Source organism: Humulus lupulus, chromosome 6, assembly GCF_963169125.1.
Source record: "Humulus lupulus chromosome 6, drHumLupu1.1, whole genome shotgun sequence".
Lineage (NCBI taxonomy): Eukaryota > Viridiplantae > Streptophyta > Magnoliopsida > Rosales > Cannabaceae > Humulus > Humulus lupulus.
In genome coordinates, this window is record NC_084798.1 from 147083980 (window position 1) to 147097890 (window position 13911).

Consider the following 13911-nt stretch of genomic DNA (forward strand, 5'->3'; position numbering starts at 1 on the left):
CACCCATTATATGATATACATGATTAGGGTTTGGCCCGAATGGTGAACATAGTCTTGATTTGGGCGTTGGCCCTGTAATTGCACATGATTATGATTATACTTGTGTATATCTATTTTAATGTATTCTAATGCATTGTATTTGTATGTGTGATAAATGTATTATGTGATTGTTTGGAAGCTCAGTTTATAAGCTGAGGATCAATTGTATCTGGTTAAAGATCAACCTACTAGTCGTGGGCATACTTGATTTAAGGGGCTCGACTTATAAGTCAAGGGTATCCAAGGCTCGACTCATTATTCGAGGGTCTTTTAAGGCTCGACTTATAAGTCAGGGGTTTGTAAGCCTCGACTTATAAGTCAAGGATTTGCAAGACTCGGCTTATGAGCCGAGACCGACATTATGCGCGTTAAACACATGCCGCTATGGTTGGGCCACCTTGGGAGTGCACTAAGCACTTGACTGGGTCAGATGTCATATGAATAAAAGTGAGTGCAACATGCACTTGTGCAACCCTATGGCTGCTGATCTGTATAGTGTTTATGCTTAGTTCTAGTTATTATTGCTAAGTCTGTTGTTTTACTCCGTGCATTGTTTGAATACATTTTCTTGCTGAGTCTTTTGGCTCACAAGTGCTTTGTGATGTAGGTAAGGGTAAGGAGAAGCTCGACAAGCCATGAGTTGGAGAGCGATAGCGATGATGTGTACATATGCAGTCTGCTCGTCAGTCACGACCGAGATATCACAAGGGAGCTAGGGTTGGACCCTGTTTTGCTGCCAAGGCCGACTTATTTTGTAACCTTTGGGTTGTAACGAACTTTTAAACTTGTGTTTCAGGATCCCATGTAAATACTAAAGTTTTGTTTAATGAAAAAGTTTACTTCTTAACCAAAATTTTTAATACCCAAACCCTTAGTGGCTTAATCAAATGTTTTAGCCCAAATGACTCGTCTAGTGAGTCCAGCACTAATTTTAAGCACACATCCTAACGGTCCCTAATTAGCATGGGTTACACCTAGAGAGGTCATGGAGGCGAAATCTGAACCAGAAGAAGAAGATCCTGAGGAGGATCCAGCTGAGGGCCAAGAACATGAGGCAACTGGGAATGGCATGTTTTGGGAAGTACCTAATTTTTCAGATGAGGGTTTGGATGGGGAGAAGCGCGTTGATTAGGATAGAGATCGTTCGTTTTATTATCTTTTGTGGAAAACACTAGGGTTTTCAAATTTCACAGTTTTGTATCACTTCTGATTAAGGGTCCTATGCTAGAAACCCTGAGCAGCGACTAGGGTTAGATTCCCTTCCCATTTACTTTTGTAAACCCTTTCAGACTTTATGTTGACTGTTATCTTATGGTTTATTTATTTATATGAAATATTTTGTCTAATGATTGAGTTGTATGATTCATTGTTGATCACTTGTGTAAAAAGTAGCATGCTTATGCTGCTACTAGCTTGTTACTTTTAGTAATCTCTTGTCGTTGTCTATATATATGTAGGAACCTTTCATGGCTCCTAATACCAGAGTCAGGGCTGCCCATCAAGTCGATAATGCACAAGATATAGTAGAGAAACTGGCTAGGAACCTGTAAGTTCCAGTAGGTCGAGGCCAATGTCGAGGTAGAGGCCGAGGCAGAGGTCGAGGCCAAGTGAGGGGCCAAGGTCGAGGTCTGGGGGCAAATCAAGGATCTGACCTTGCTGCTCAGATGGAGGAACTCCGTAGGGATATTGAAGCTCAGAATTCTCACATCGAGTAAGGCCATAAGAGGCAGGTGGATTCTGATGCTCACCAAACAGAGATGTTTCAGACATTATTTCAACGCCTCCCAGTAGCCCTGGCTGACAACCGAAATGAACCAGAAGTAGTTGCGGCTGAAGTAGCAAACAAGGATCCAGCAGCTGGTGGGGAATGGGTTGAACCATAGGTTAAGACACTGAGGGTGGCCCAACAGAAACCCATCTCTGAACAGTTTGGTTTCCAGAACCCACCCACCTTTGAAGGTATTGCTGTCCCAGTGGTGGCAGAAGAGTGGATCAACATACTAGAAAGGATCTTCGATTTCATAAAAATTATTGAGCATGAAAAAATGGTTTGTGCAATTTATATGTTGAGAAAAGATGTCTGCATCTAGTGGGATGTTGCAAAGAAGGCTCATAATGTGGCCGAAATGGAATGGCCAGAAGTCCTAGTCTTGTTCAACTCTAAGTATTACACCCGTACTGTGATTGACCACAAGGTGGTTGATTAATGCTCAAAAATGCCAATTTATTAGTTTTAAAGTGTAAAATAGATTAAGTTTTAATTAATATTTTCATGAATTTATTGTGATATATTTTATAATTGAAAATATTAATTTTAATTTAATTTGTGTTTAGTTTTCATGAAATCAATTGCATTTGGACAATAATAAAAAGAAAAGAGAAAGAATGAGTTAAAACTAAAGAAAAAAAAAAGTTTAAAAGATGGCATTCTTGAAGCAAAGGAGCAGCTCAACTCCTTGGCCTACCTCGTCAGGCAGCTCCCACAGCGCCAAGTGGCATTTCTGCTGCTAGCCACACATTCGAGCTCCACTCAGTGACCCGCGTTCGACCTACGCCCAGCCCTCGTGATTCGTGCCATCGACCGGCGTTTAACCCGTGAGCCCCCCCATGCTAACCCGCGCTTGACCCGGTCAAAGTTTGACCCTTGTATTATGCTCCAGCAGCTCCACGTGGCCTCCTCTAATTGGTTGCGATTGGTCATTGCCACCAGCCACTTCAAGCACATTGTTTTGTGCACTTTTGGCCTTAGACCTTCCACTTTCAGCTTTATAGCTCATATTTTGTGTTGTTTTAGAAAAGGGTAATTTTGACTATTCACCAAAATAGCTAGGTTAATATTAATAATAAGATTTGATTTCTCAAAACCATATTTTGTTATTAATATTTCAGATTTATTTTGTAAACTCTATTTGTAGTTTGATTTCCTTTTAGTCCCTTTCTTTTTCTATAAATAAAGTCTCTTCTTTCACATTAGGAATGTAATTTTGAGAGAAAATAAACTATACAAAAATTTCTACCCACTTTCTTCTCATACTTTCTTCTTAGAATTTTGTGAGAATCATGAACATAATGGCCTAATCTTCCTAGGAAGGTTAGGGATAATTCCATATGCTAGTGATGTAATTTTGCCACTTTGATTTAATATGCTCTTAATGTAATGCATTTGAGTTGTTTATGTTCTTTCATCCTCAGCTTTATTTTGTTATCTTTGTTTACTTGTGCTAATAGTATATAGGATTAGTCATTCTCTTTCTATGTGCTTCTAATTAGTAAAAATAATAAAAGTAATATTGATACATAATTTAATGTCCAATCTTCTATTGCATTATTGCCCTTGGGTATTTTGTCATTTTTAGATTTTTCATAAGATTAACATTGTGCTCCTAAAGTAAATAACTTTATAACTCAAATGGATTTTTGTTAGAAATGAATATGGACTTTAATGTTAGATTTTTCAAGTAAATATTGGGATGTGAACTATTTACTTGTGTATTTTTGTAAATCAAGTAACTAAGTAATCAAACAAGCATATGGATGATTCTTGAAACCTTTCTACTTCTCAACCCTTGATTACACCTTATTTTTATTTCACTTGTCTCATTTTATCATTTCATCAAAAAGACAACAACGAAATCTCAAATCTATTTCATTTCCATTTTTATTTATTTCATGTTACTGACTTTTTGTGTTATTTTTCTACTAATATTTTGGTTTTTGGTTACCTCCTTGTGGATCGATCGTCCGATTTTACTACAACTACCACTTAGTGGTTATCACATTTTGGGCATCAAACAAATGTTGGCGTTGTTGCCAGTGAGATAGTTTTCAAAAAATTTAGTTAATTTCTTACCAAAATGTTAGTAACTTTATTTGTCTTTGTGTTGGTATGAATATTGTGTTAGTATAGTGTTCTTTCATTTGTTTGTTGTATTCTTTTTATTTACTAATTTTTAGTTAATTTAAATATTATTAAAAAAACAAAACAAAACAAAAACAATTTTTACATATATATATTTATTTATTTTGTTTTTTTTTTTTGGTAAAACAATAAAAAATTATAAATATATATATACATACATTATACAAAAAAATGAAGAGAAAAACATAAATATATATATATAAATATTTATTTTTATTTTTATTTTTCTTTTCCTTTTCTTTTTTTCTTTTGTTGCATAAAAAAGAGAATTATATAAATATATATACATTTTTTTCTTTTTAGTTAATTCTAATTCCATTTATCTTTCTTAATTTCTTTTCTATTTTTATTTTATTTTTTTAGTTTTATAAATATTTGTAAAAAAAAAAAAAGATTAAGCGTGTTATTTAACGTCACTTCATTTCTCTTTTCTTTATTTTTGTGTCAACTATTTTGTTGCTTTAGGTTCTTAGTTTAGATCTTTCATTCTTATTTTCCTTAATCTTCCATAGAATTTAGTTCTTCCTTAAAAAAAAATAACATAAAATTGTTCATAAAATTTCAATCATAAAACACTTAGGATTGAGAAAAATTGTGTAATATTACAAATGGTAAAAACCGACGTTGTTCTGTCTAGAAAGATTGGTTGTTAAATAAGGTTTGTGATAGCGTTACCCCCCACACTTACCTGGGAGCCTCGGGGAGTTCTGTCTACGCAAGTGTGGGTCTAAAGTTGTACCTTGACAACCTTCCCAATCGATCTGAGAACATTTTGAGCATATACCTCTACATTATTACATTTTTGAACTTATTACTATCAGAAAACCAAACTTGTTCTGTCAAAATAAGCAATTTCACCCTGCTTAAAGGTTGTTTGGTCGAAAAGGTTTAACTTGCGATCCACCATACTTACTTAGTAACCTCGGGGAGTTCTAGTAAGGCATTGGAGATCACCCCAAAACCTCCAAATCTACCTGGGAACAAGCTTAACAAAAAAAAAAATCAAAAAAAAAAACAAATAAATAAAAACATTAAATAAATTTAATTCTGATTTTCGAGAGTAGATGAATCATCACAAAACTTCTAGTCAAACTTCTTCCAATTCATCCACCACTCCTTCTGAAACTATTTCCACCATTCTTGCTTCTCGACAAACTTTAGTTGATAATAATCCGTTCACAATGGCTCGCAATGATGAAATCCAACCAAGAACTCTCAATGACTACCACCATCCTACTCGTACTTCCATGCCTTCATGCATTATAATCCCTCCTAATATGCTTGTGTTAGACTTTAAACCTGACATGATTATACTTTTTCCCACATTTCATGGAATGGAAAATGAAAGCCCATGCGTGCATATTAGAGAATTTGAGGAGGTAGTAGCCACATACTATAACCGAACTGAAAATGTCGATTCTGTGCGACTAAAGTTCTTCGCTTTCTCTTTGAAGGACAAAGCCAAATGTGGTTATACTCTACGAGACCTAGGTCCATTGCAACATGAGAAGAAATGACCAAATATTTCTTTTTTAAACACTTCCCTAGCCATAAGACCAACAGTCTAAATTGACAGATTTCCACATTTTCCCTAAAGGACAATGAAACATTCTATCAAGTTTGGGAAAGATTCAAGGATCTGTTGAATCAGTGCATGCACCATGGCTATGAGAACTGGCATTTGGTTAGTTACTTCTTTGAAATTTTCACGAGTCATGAGCGCCAGTATGTATAAATGCTATGCAAAGGTGAATTCTTCGAAAAAGAGACAGATGATGCTCTTGAATATCTTGAAGAAACTGCGAAAAAATCTCACACTTGGACTGGTCCAAGTGCTACTAATAGCATCAACCAACATAAACCATATGGGATTTATAAACTTCGAGAAGAGGATACTGTTAAGGCCCAACTCGAAGCTATGAAAAAGCAGTTTGAGGTCTTAATGACGAAAAATGGCCAAAAAGTGCACATGATTGCTCAAGCGAAACTACAAGAACCTTGCTTTGTTTGTTGAGGGACGAAGCATTTAGCTAAGGGCTGCTTAGTTTTTAATGAAATGAGGGGGGTTTATGAGGAGCAATGCAATGCCTGAGGGGCGTACAACAAGCCATTCTCCCATACGTACAACCCTGGTTGGAGAAACCACCCAAATTTCAGTTGGAGAGATTCTAACCAAGCTCAATCGTCTGGAGGCCAATGGAGAAATGAGCAACAAGTTCAACCATCAAAGGCGTATTCTGCACCTCAATACAATGCTCATCCACAACGAAATTCTCTCGAGAATACGCTTCATGCATTCATCGAGGAACAAACAAAATAAATCACCAAATGATGGAAGAAATCAAAGAAATGAAATATCAATTCTCAAAATTGATTGAATCCTTGGCCATTCCAGAAAAAGGAAAACTTCCTTCCCAACCTAAATTCAATGTTCAACGCCAACACATGGCCCGATCCTCAAATTCCAATGATCCAAATGTTAAGGAAGTAAATGTCATCACAACTAGAAGTGGTAAAAATTTTCAAGACCCGTCCATAAAAGCCACCTCTCCTAGCACTCTAAAAGTTAATCTCGAGAATGCACCACTCAATGCTTCTCTAAAAGTACCATTTCCCCAGGCTTTGAAACCTGTTGGGAAACTTCCTAATAACCGAGCTAAAATCCTTGAGCACTTGACACAAGTGAAGATTAATCTTCCTTTTCTTCACATCATAAAACAAGTATGGGCTTACACCAAAATCATCAAGGATCTATGCACTGCAAAAAGGAAGCACCATGTCAAGAAGACTGCTTTCTTGACCAAGCAAGTGAGTGCGGTGATTGAAAAAAAGACACCGCCGAAATACAAAGATCCCGGTTGTCCCATAATTTCTTGCCAAATTGGGACTCATAAAGTCATCCAAGCCTTACTTGATCTTGGCGTGAGTGTAATTCTCATGCCTTGCTCTGTGTACTCGCAACTCGGTCTTTGAGAAATGAAGACAACATTTGTTGTGCTGCAGCTTGCTGACCACTCCACCAAAACGCCTAGGGGTATTGTTGAGGATATTTTGGTTCAAATTGAAAAAATTTATTACCCCATAGACTTCTTATCCTTCATACCCAATCCATGGTAAACATGGAGTCAAAAATTCCTATTATCCTCGGAAGACCATTCCTTGCTACTGCAAATGCTTTAATCAATTGTCGAAAAGGCCTAATGAAGATTTCGTTTGGAAATATGACTCTTGAAGGCAATATCTTCCACATCAGGAAACAACCCTAAGAAGATGATGAATGTTATCAAACATTCATGATTGACACTTTAATTCCCGAGGAGGTTCATTTGCGAAGCAACTTCAATAATCTTGATGAACTCCTCCTTCAGTCTAACAATGAAAGTCACGGTTCTATTGAGTCTACTCTTACAATATCAGATCACATAGATTCACGCAATAGAAGGACTAAGTTTTGGCAATCTCACTTTGAAGAGCTACCTTGTGAGGGGCACAGCCGAAAACTTTAGCTGAAGAGGTTCCAATTGTTCAATTGACCCAACTACGCGAGGGTCTGAAACATGTCTTCTTGGGAGACGGTGAAACCTTTCTAGTTATCATCTCGTCCAACCTTCAAAATTCTTTAGAACTGTAGTTACTCGAGCTACTGCGAATGCATAAATCTGTGATAGGTTAGACTCTTGATGATATCAAAGGTATTAGCCATTTAATTTGCTCCTGTTGAATCAATCTGGAGGACAAGGCTATCCCTCGAAGAGATCCTCAAAGGCGATTGAACCCCACAATGAAAGAAGTTATAAAAAATGAAGTTTTGAAATTGCTAGATGTTGGTATTATTTACTCAGTAGCTAATAGTAAATGGGTCAGTCCAACTCAAGTCGTGCCCAAGAAATCTGGTGTCACTGTGGTCCAAAACGAAAAAAGGGTCCTTGTCCCCACAAAAACTATGACAGGGTGGCGCATGTGCATTGATTATCGAAAATTAAATGCCGCCACTCAGAGTTCTTTTGTGCACTTTCCAAACATGTGATAAATTGGTTGTTAACATAAATAGTTGAGAGAAATTTCAAGTTAAAAGTTCTTCATTTCTTGGTGAGTTGTGAGAGTTGAGAAAATAACTTTTTGAACTTTTATTGACCACTTGAGTTGGTAAAGTCACATCTTTAGAATTTAAAACATGACATTTACTAGAGGGTTGTTTTTCATATAAGAATGGGTCTTTGTAATAAATTTTAAATTTGTGTTCTACTTATTTTATTTTTTTATAATTTCCTTTTACTTTTGTGTTGCCTCCTGTCCAAAAAAAAAATTTTAAAAAATAAATGAAGAAAAAGGGAAAAAGAAAAACATAGAAAAAAATGATGAAAAAAAATGAAACATAAAAAAAAATGATGAAAAAAATGAAAAATGGAAAAGAAAAAAAAAATAACAAGAGCAACACTTTCCTTTATTATTTTGTAGTTGTTGAAAAAAAATCTCTTTCTATTATTTTTTTTTTGTGTAATTGTATTAAAAAAATGTATTATTAATAGTGTCATTTTCTTATTTATCATTTCTAGTTAGTTGTCATTTTACTCTTTGAGTTTTCTCATGTAAATCCCGAAGGTTGTTTGTCATTTGAATTCCAATAAGTTGATATGCATATCTTGTGATCAATACTTGTTCAAATTGTTTGTCCTAAAAAGTTTATGTTTTTCTCATTTGAGCGTAAACTGTTGCATTTTCAACTCTAAGAGTGTTATCCTTCCCATAAAAATATTTTCAATGCTTGTGAGGAATTTGGAGTTGAGACCCTTATACTTTTGAGATTTTTCGATACTATTGTGTTATGACTTGCGATTATAAATGAATGTGGTTTGGTGCACACACACACAACTTTGAAATTGCAACTTAAGTAGCTTCAATACTAATCTTTGACTTCTTGCTGATACTTTGAAATGTTTAGATGGTTTTGCTTGATTTGACTTGATTATTCATCTTGATAATTTTATTTTTCACTTGAATTGCTAGGGACTAGCAATAAGCTAGTTAGGGGTTGTGATTAATGCTCAAAAATGCCGATTTATTAGTTTTAAACTGTAAAATAGATTAAATTTTAGTTAATATTTCATGAATTTATTGTAATATATTTTATGATTGAAAATATTAATGTTAATTTAATTTGTGTTTGATTTTCTGAAAATAAATTGGATTTGGACATTAATAAAAATAACAGAGAAAGAATGAGTTAAAACTGACAAAGAAAGAGTTTAAAAGTTGGCATTCTTGAAGCAAAGGAGCAACCCAACTCCTTGGCCCAGCCCAGGCCCACTCCCTGACCTATCCCACGGCACCAAGTGGTGCTCCGTTGCTCGCCACGCGTCCGAGCTCCACCCAGTGACCCGCGTTCACCCCCCGCCCAGTCCCCGTGACCCCTACCATCAACCCGCGTGTGACCCGCGAGCCCCCATGTTGACCGAGCCGGACCCGGTCAAAGTTTGACTCTTGCCTTCAACTCCACATGGGATCCTTGGATTGGCTATGATTGGTCAATGCCACCAGCCACCCTCAAGCCCATTTTTTGTGCACTTTGGGCCTTGGACCTTCCACCTCCAGCTTTAAAGCTCACATTTTGTGTTGTTTTAGAAAAATGGGCATTTTGACCATTCACTAAAATAGCTAGGTTAATATTAATAATAAAATTTGATTTTTCAAAATCATATTTTATTATTAATATTTCAGATAGATTTTGTAAACCCCATATGTAGTTTAATTTTCTTTTAGTGATTTTCTTCTTCTATAAATAGGGAGTCTTCTTTCATATTAGGAATGTAATTTTGAGAGAAAATAATCTATAGCAAATTTCTACCCACTTTCTTCTCATTCTTTCTTCTTAGAATTTTGTGAGAATCATGAGCATAATGGTCTAATCTTCCTAGGAAGGTTAGGGATAATTCCATATGCTAGTGATGTTATTTTGCTACTTTGATTTAATATGGTCTTAATGTAATGCATTTGAATTGTTTATGTTCTGTCATCTTCATCTTTATTTTGTTATCTTTATTTACTTGTGCTAATAGTATATAGGATTAGTCATGTTCTTTCTATGTACTTCTAATTAGTAAAATAATATTGATACATAATTTTATGTCCAATCTTCTATTGCATTCATTTTTAGATTTTTTATAAGAATAAAATTGTGCTTCTAAAGTAAAGAACTTTATAACTCAAATGGACTTTTGTTAGAAAAGAATATGGACTTTAATGTTAGATTTTCCAAGTAAATATTGGGATGTGAACTATTTACTTGTGTATTTTTGTAAATCAAGTAACTAAGTAACCAAACAAGCATATGGATGATTCTTGAAACACTTCTACTTCTCAACTCTTCATTACACCTTATTTTTATTTCACTTGTCTCAATTTATCATTTCATCAAAAAGACAACATCAAAATCACAAATGTATTTTCATTTCCATTTTTACTTATTTCCATTTACTAACTTTTTGTCTTATTTTTCTACTAATCTTTTAGTTTTAGGTTACCTCCTTGTGGATTGACCGCCTGATTTTACTACAACTACCGCTTAGTAGTTGTCACATTTTGGGCGTTAAATAGTGGTAGAGTTTACATCTCTGAAGCAAGGAAATTTGAGTGTCCAAGAATATACCAGGAAGTTTGATCACTTATGCAGATTCGTACTGGATCTGGTTAGTACTGAATCAATTAAACTATGGAGATCTATGAGGGGATTTCGAGGAGAGATCAGAAAACTCGTGGACACTGGGAAGATAAGTCAAAAACATATGCAGAAGCAGTGGAGTGAGCTCTTCGCCAAGAGTCATGGTATGGGCTAGAAAGGAAGGAATTCCAAAAGTTTGAAGAAAGAAAGTTTACCTCTGGCAATTCGGGTTAGACCCGAGCTGACTGGAATGGCTCCAAGGGAAGGTTTTTCCCCAGAACCTACCGCAATAAAGGGAATTTTGGAGCCCCAGGAGGCTTGAGGCCGAGTAGCAATGGGAATAACAAGAGAAAAGGGGGACCATCTGACAGTCGGACCGGGGGTTCCAACAAACAACCCAGGCAGAATTTTGAGTACTGGCCTGTTTGTGATAAGGGTGGTCGTCAACATCTGGATGAGTGTAAGGTGAAGGCATGCTATGCCTGCGGAAAACCAGGGAACCTCGCTAAGAATTTCCCAAGTCTGAACTGGAAGGGCGACAACAACCAACAAAAGCAGATAGGAGCCCTGCCATGGGTCTACGCTCTTACTCAAGGCGACAAAGAAGCCTGACCATCTAAGATGGTGTCAGGTCAAATCTCTATTTCCCAAACCTCAGCATATGCATTAATGGATATTGGTGCATCATATTCTTTTGTAGATGCCTCTTTTGTTGAAAAATTTAGTAGAATGTCGAACCTATGCCTAGTGTCTGTGGGGTGTCCTTTCCATCAGGCGAAGATATGTTGGTGCGGTCATGGGTAAGAGCTGTGCCATTTTGGGTAGAGGGATGAGAATTGACAGTAGACCTGTTTATTTTAGACCAACACGAATATGATGTAATATTAGGGTTGGATTGGTTATCTAAGTATGGTGCCATAGTGAACTGTAAGAAGAGGAGAGTGGTTTTCAAACTGGTAGGAGAAGAGTTGTTTATGTTCCAAGGCGTAGCCAGGGAAAAGAAATTCGTGATGATCTCTGCTATGAAGGAGAGGAAGATGTTAAGGGATGGTTGCATTGGATATCTGGCACATGTCATGGATAAGGATAAAGAGGGCACGTTACAACCAGCCGAAGTACCCATCATGTGCAAATATCCTGAAGTATTTCCCGATGACCTTCCCGGGCTATCGCTAGAGCAAGAAGTGGTGTTCGAAATAGAAAGTATTCCGGGGACGGAGCCCATTTTGAAAGCTCCGTAACGAATGGCGCCAGCGAAGTTGAAGGAGCTGCAGGCTCAACTGCAAGAGTTGTTGGATAAAAAGTTCATAAGACCGAGTCATTCTCCGTGGGGAGCCCCAATATTGTTTGTAAAGAAGAAAGACGACTCCATGAGAATTGTGTATAGAATATCGAGAGCTTAACAAGGTGATGATTAAGAATCGATACCCGCTACCTAGGATCGATGATTTATTTGATCAACTCCAAGGAGCATTGGTATTCTCCAAGACAGATATCCAATCCGGTTACCATCATCTCAGAGTTAAGGAGTCAGACATACCTAAGATAGTGTTTTGGATGCGGTATAGGCACTACGAGTTCGTAGTGATGTCCTTCGGACTCACCAATGCACCAGACGCATTCATGGACCTCATGAATCGAGTGTTTAGCAAGTTTCTGGATAAATTCATCATCGTGTTTATTGACGTTATTTTGATATACTTGAGGAACCCTGAGGAACATGCGATGCATTTGGAGATGGTTCTTCAGCGTTTGAAGGAACAAAAACTTTATGCCAAATTCTCCAAATGTGAATTTTTGCTGGAAAATGTGAGTTTCTTGGGCCATGTGGTGTCAGAAGAAGGGATATCTGTGGATCCTACCAATATAGAGGCAGTAAGTCACTGGAAACCTCCAACAAATGCTTAGGAAGTGAGAAGTTTTCTCAGATTAGCAGGGTATTATAGGCGGTTTGTAGAAGGGTTCTCAAAAATAGCTACTCCAATGACCGCTCTTACCTGTAAAAATGCTATGTTTGTATGGATTGAATAGTGTGAGAGGAGTTTCAAAGATCTAAAGATGAGGTTGACCACCGCCCCAGTCTAACTATCCCCAGTGGGACAGACATACGCGATCTACAGTGATGCCTCGTGACAAGGACTGGGAGCGGTACTAATTCAACATGGCAAGGTGATAGCTTATGCATCCCGATAGCTAAAGAATTACGAAAAGAACTATCCGACGCATGACTTAGAGTTGGCTGCAGTAGTGTTCGCATTAAAAATTTGGAGGCATAATCTCTATGGGATACGTTGTGACATTTACATCGACCACTAGAGCCTCAAGTATTTCTTCACCAGAAAGAATTGACCATGAGGCAGCGCTGGTGGTTAGAATTGTTTCACGATTATGATTGTGACATTTTATACCATCCCAGAAAGGCCAATAAGGTGGCAGATGCTCTAAGTCAGCAGCCGATGGCATACGTGATGATAGTGCGGGAAATGCCCTTGGAACTGCAAGATGACATCTCTATGTTGGATCTCGAGATAGTTGTTGGAAAATTAGCAAATCTTTCGGTGCAACCCACCATTATGGAAGCCATACAAGGAGGGCAGCTTTTGGAACCTTGGTATAAGCATATCAAACACGAGGTGAGGAAGGATATGCGACTGGGATTCCATATATCACAAGATGGGGTGTTAGGATTTAAAGGTACAATTTGTATTCCTGACGATGCAGAGATTAATAAGCAAATCTTCTGTGAGGCACACAATGCCCCTTACGCAATGAACCCAGGCACCACAAAAATGTACCAGGATTTAAGGAAATATTTTTGGTGGCAAAAGATGAAAAAGGAAGTATCAGAATACGTGGCTCATTGCCTCACTTGCCAACAAACCAAGGCAGAGCACCAGTGACCAGCCGGGTTGCTGCAACCGTTAGAGATTCGAGAATGGAAGTGGGAGATGATAACAATGGATTTTTTCATTGGACTGTAAAATACTCCTAAGGGTCAAGATACGATATGGGTTATTATTGATAGATTGACCAAGTCGGCACATTTCCTACCCATTAAGATAACTTATTTTTTGAATAAGTTAGAAGAATTATACATGGCAGAGATTGTATGACTACATGGAACACCTAAGTCCATAATTTCAGACCAAGACGGACGTTTCACCTCGGCATTTCAGAAAAGAATGCAAGAAGTTTGGGGACTCAACTTAATTTTGGCATTGCTTTCCATCCCCAAATAGAGGGCCAGAGTGAGCAAATAATCCAAACCCTGAAAGACATGTTGAGAACCTGTGTA

At 37.2% G+C, this 13911-nt stretch overlaps 1 non-coding gene across 1 annotated transcript; it reads right to left on the reverse strand.

Moving 5' to 3' along the window:
• Positions 1 to 5519: 5519 nt before the first annotated feature.
• LOC133787789 (small nucleolar RNA R71) lies at positions 5520 to 5626 on the reverse strand. The gene has a single exon (XR_009872789.1). It is a non-coding gene; the product is annotated as a small nucleolar RNA R71 (small nucleolar RNA).
• Between the last annotated feature and the right edge of the window lie 8285 nt (positions 5627 to 13911).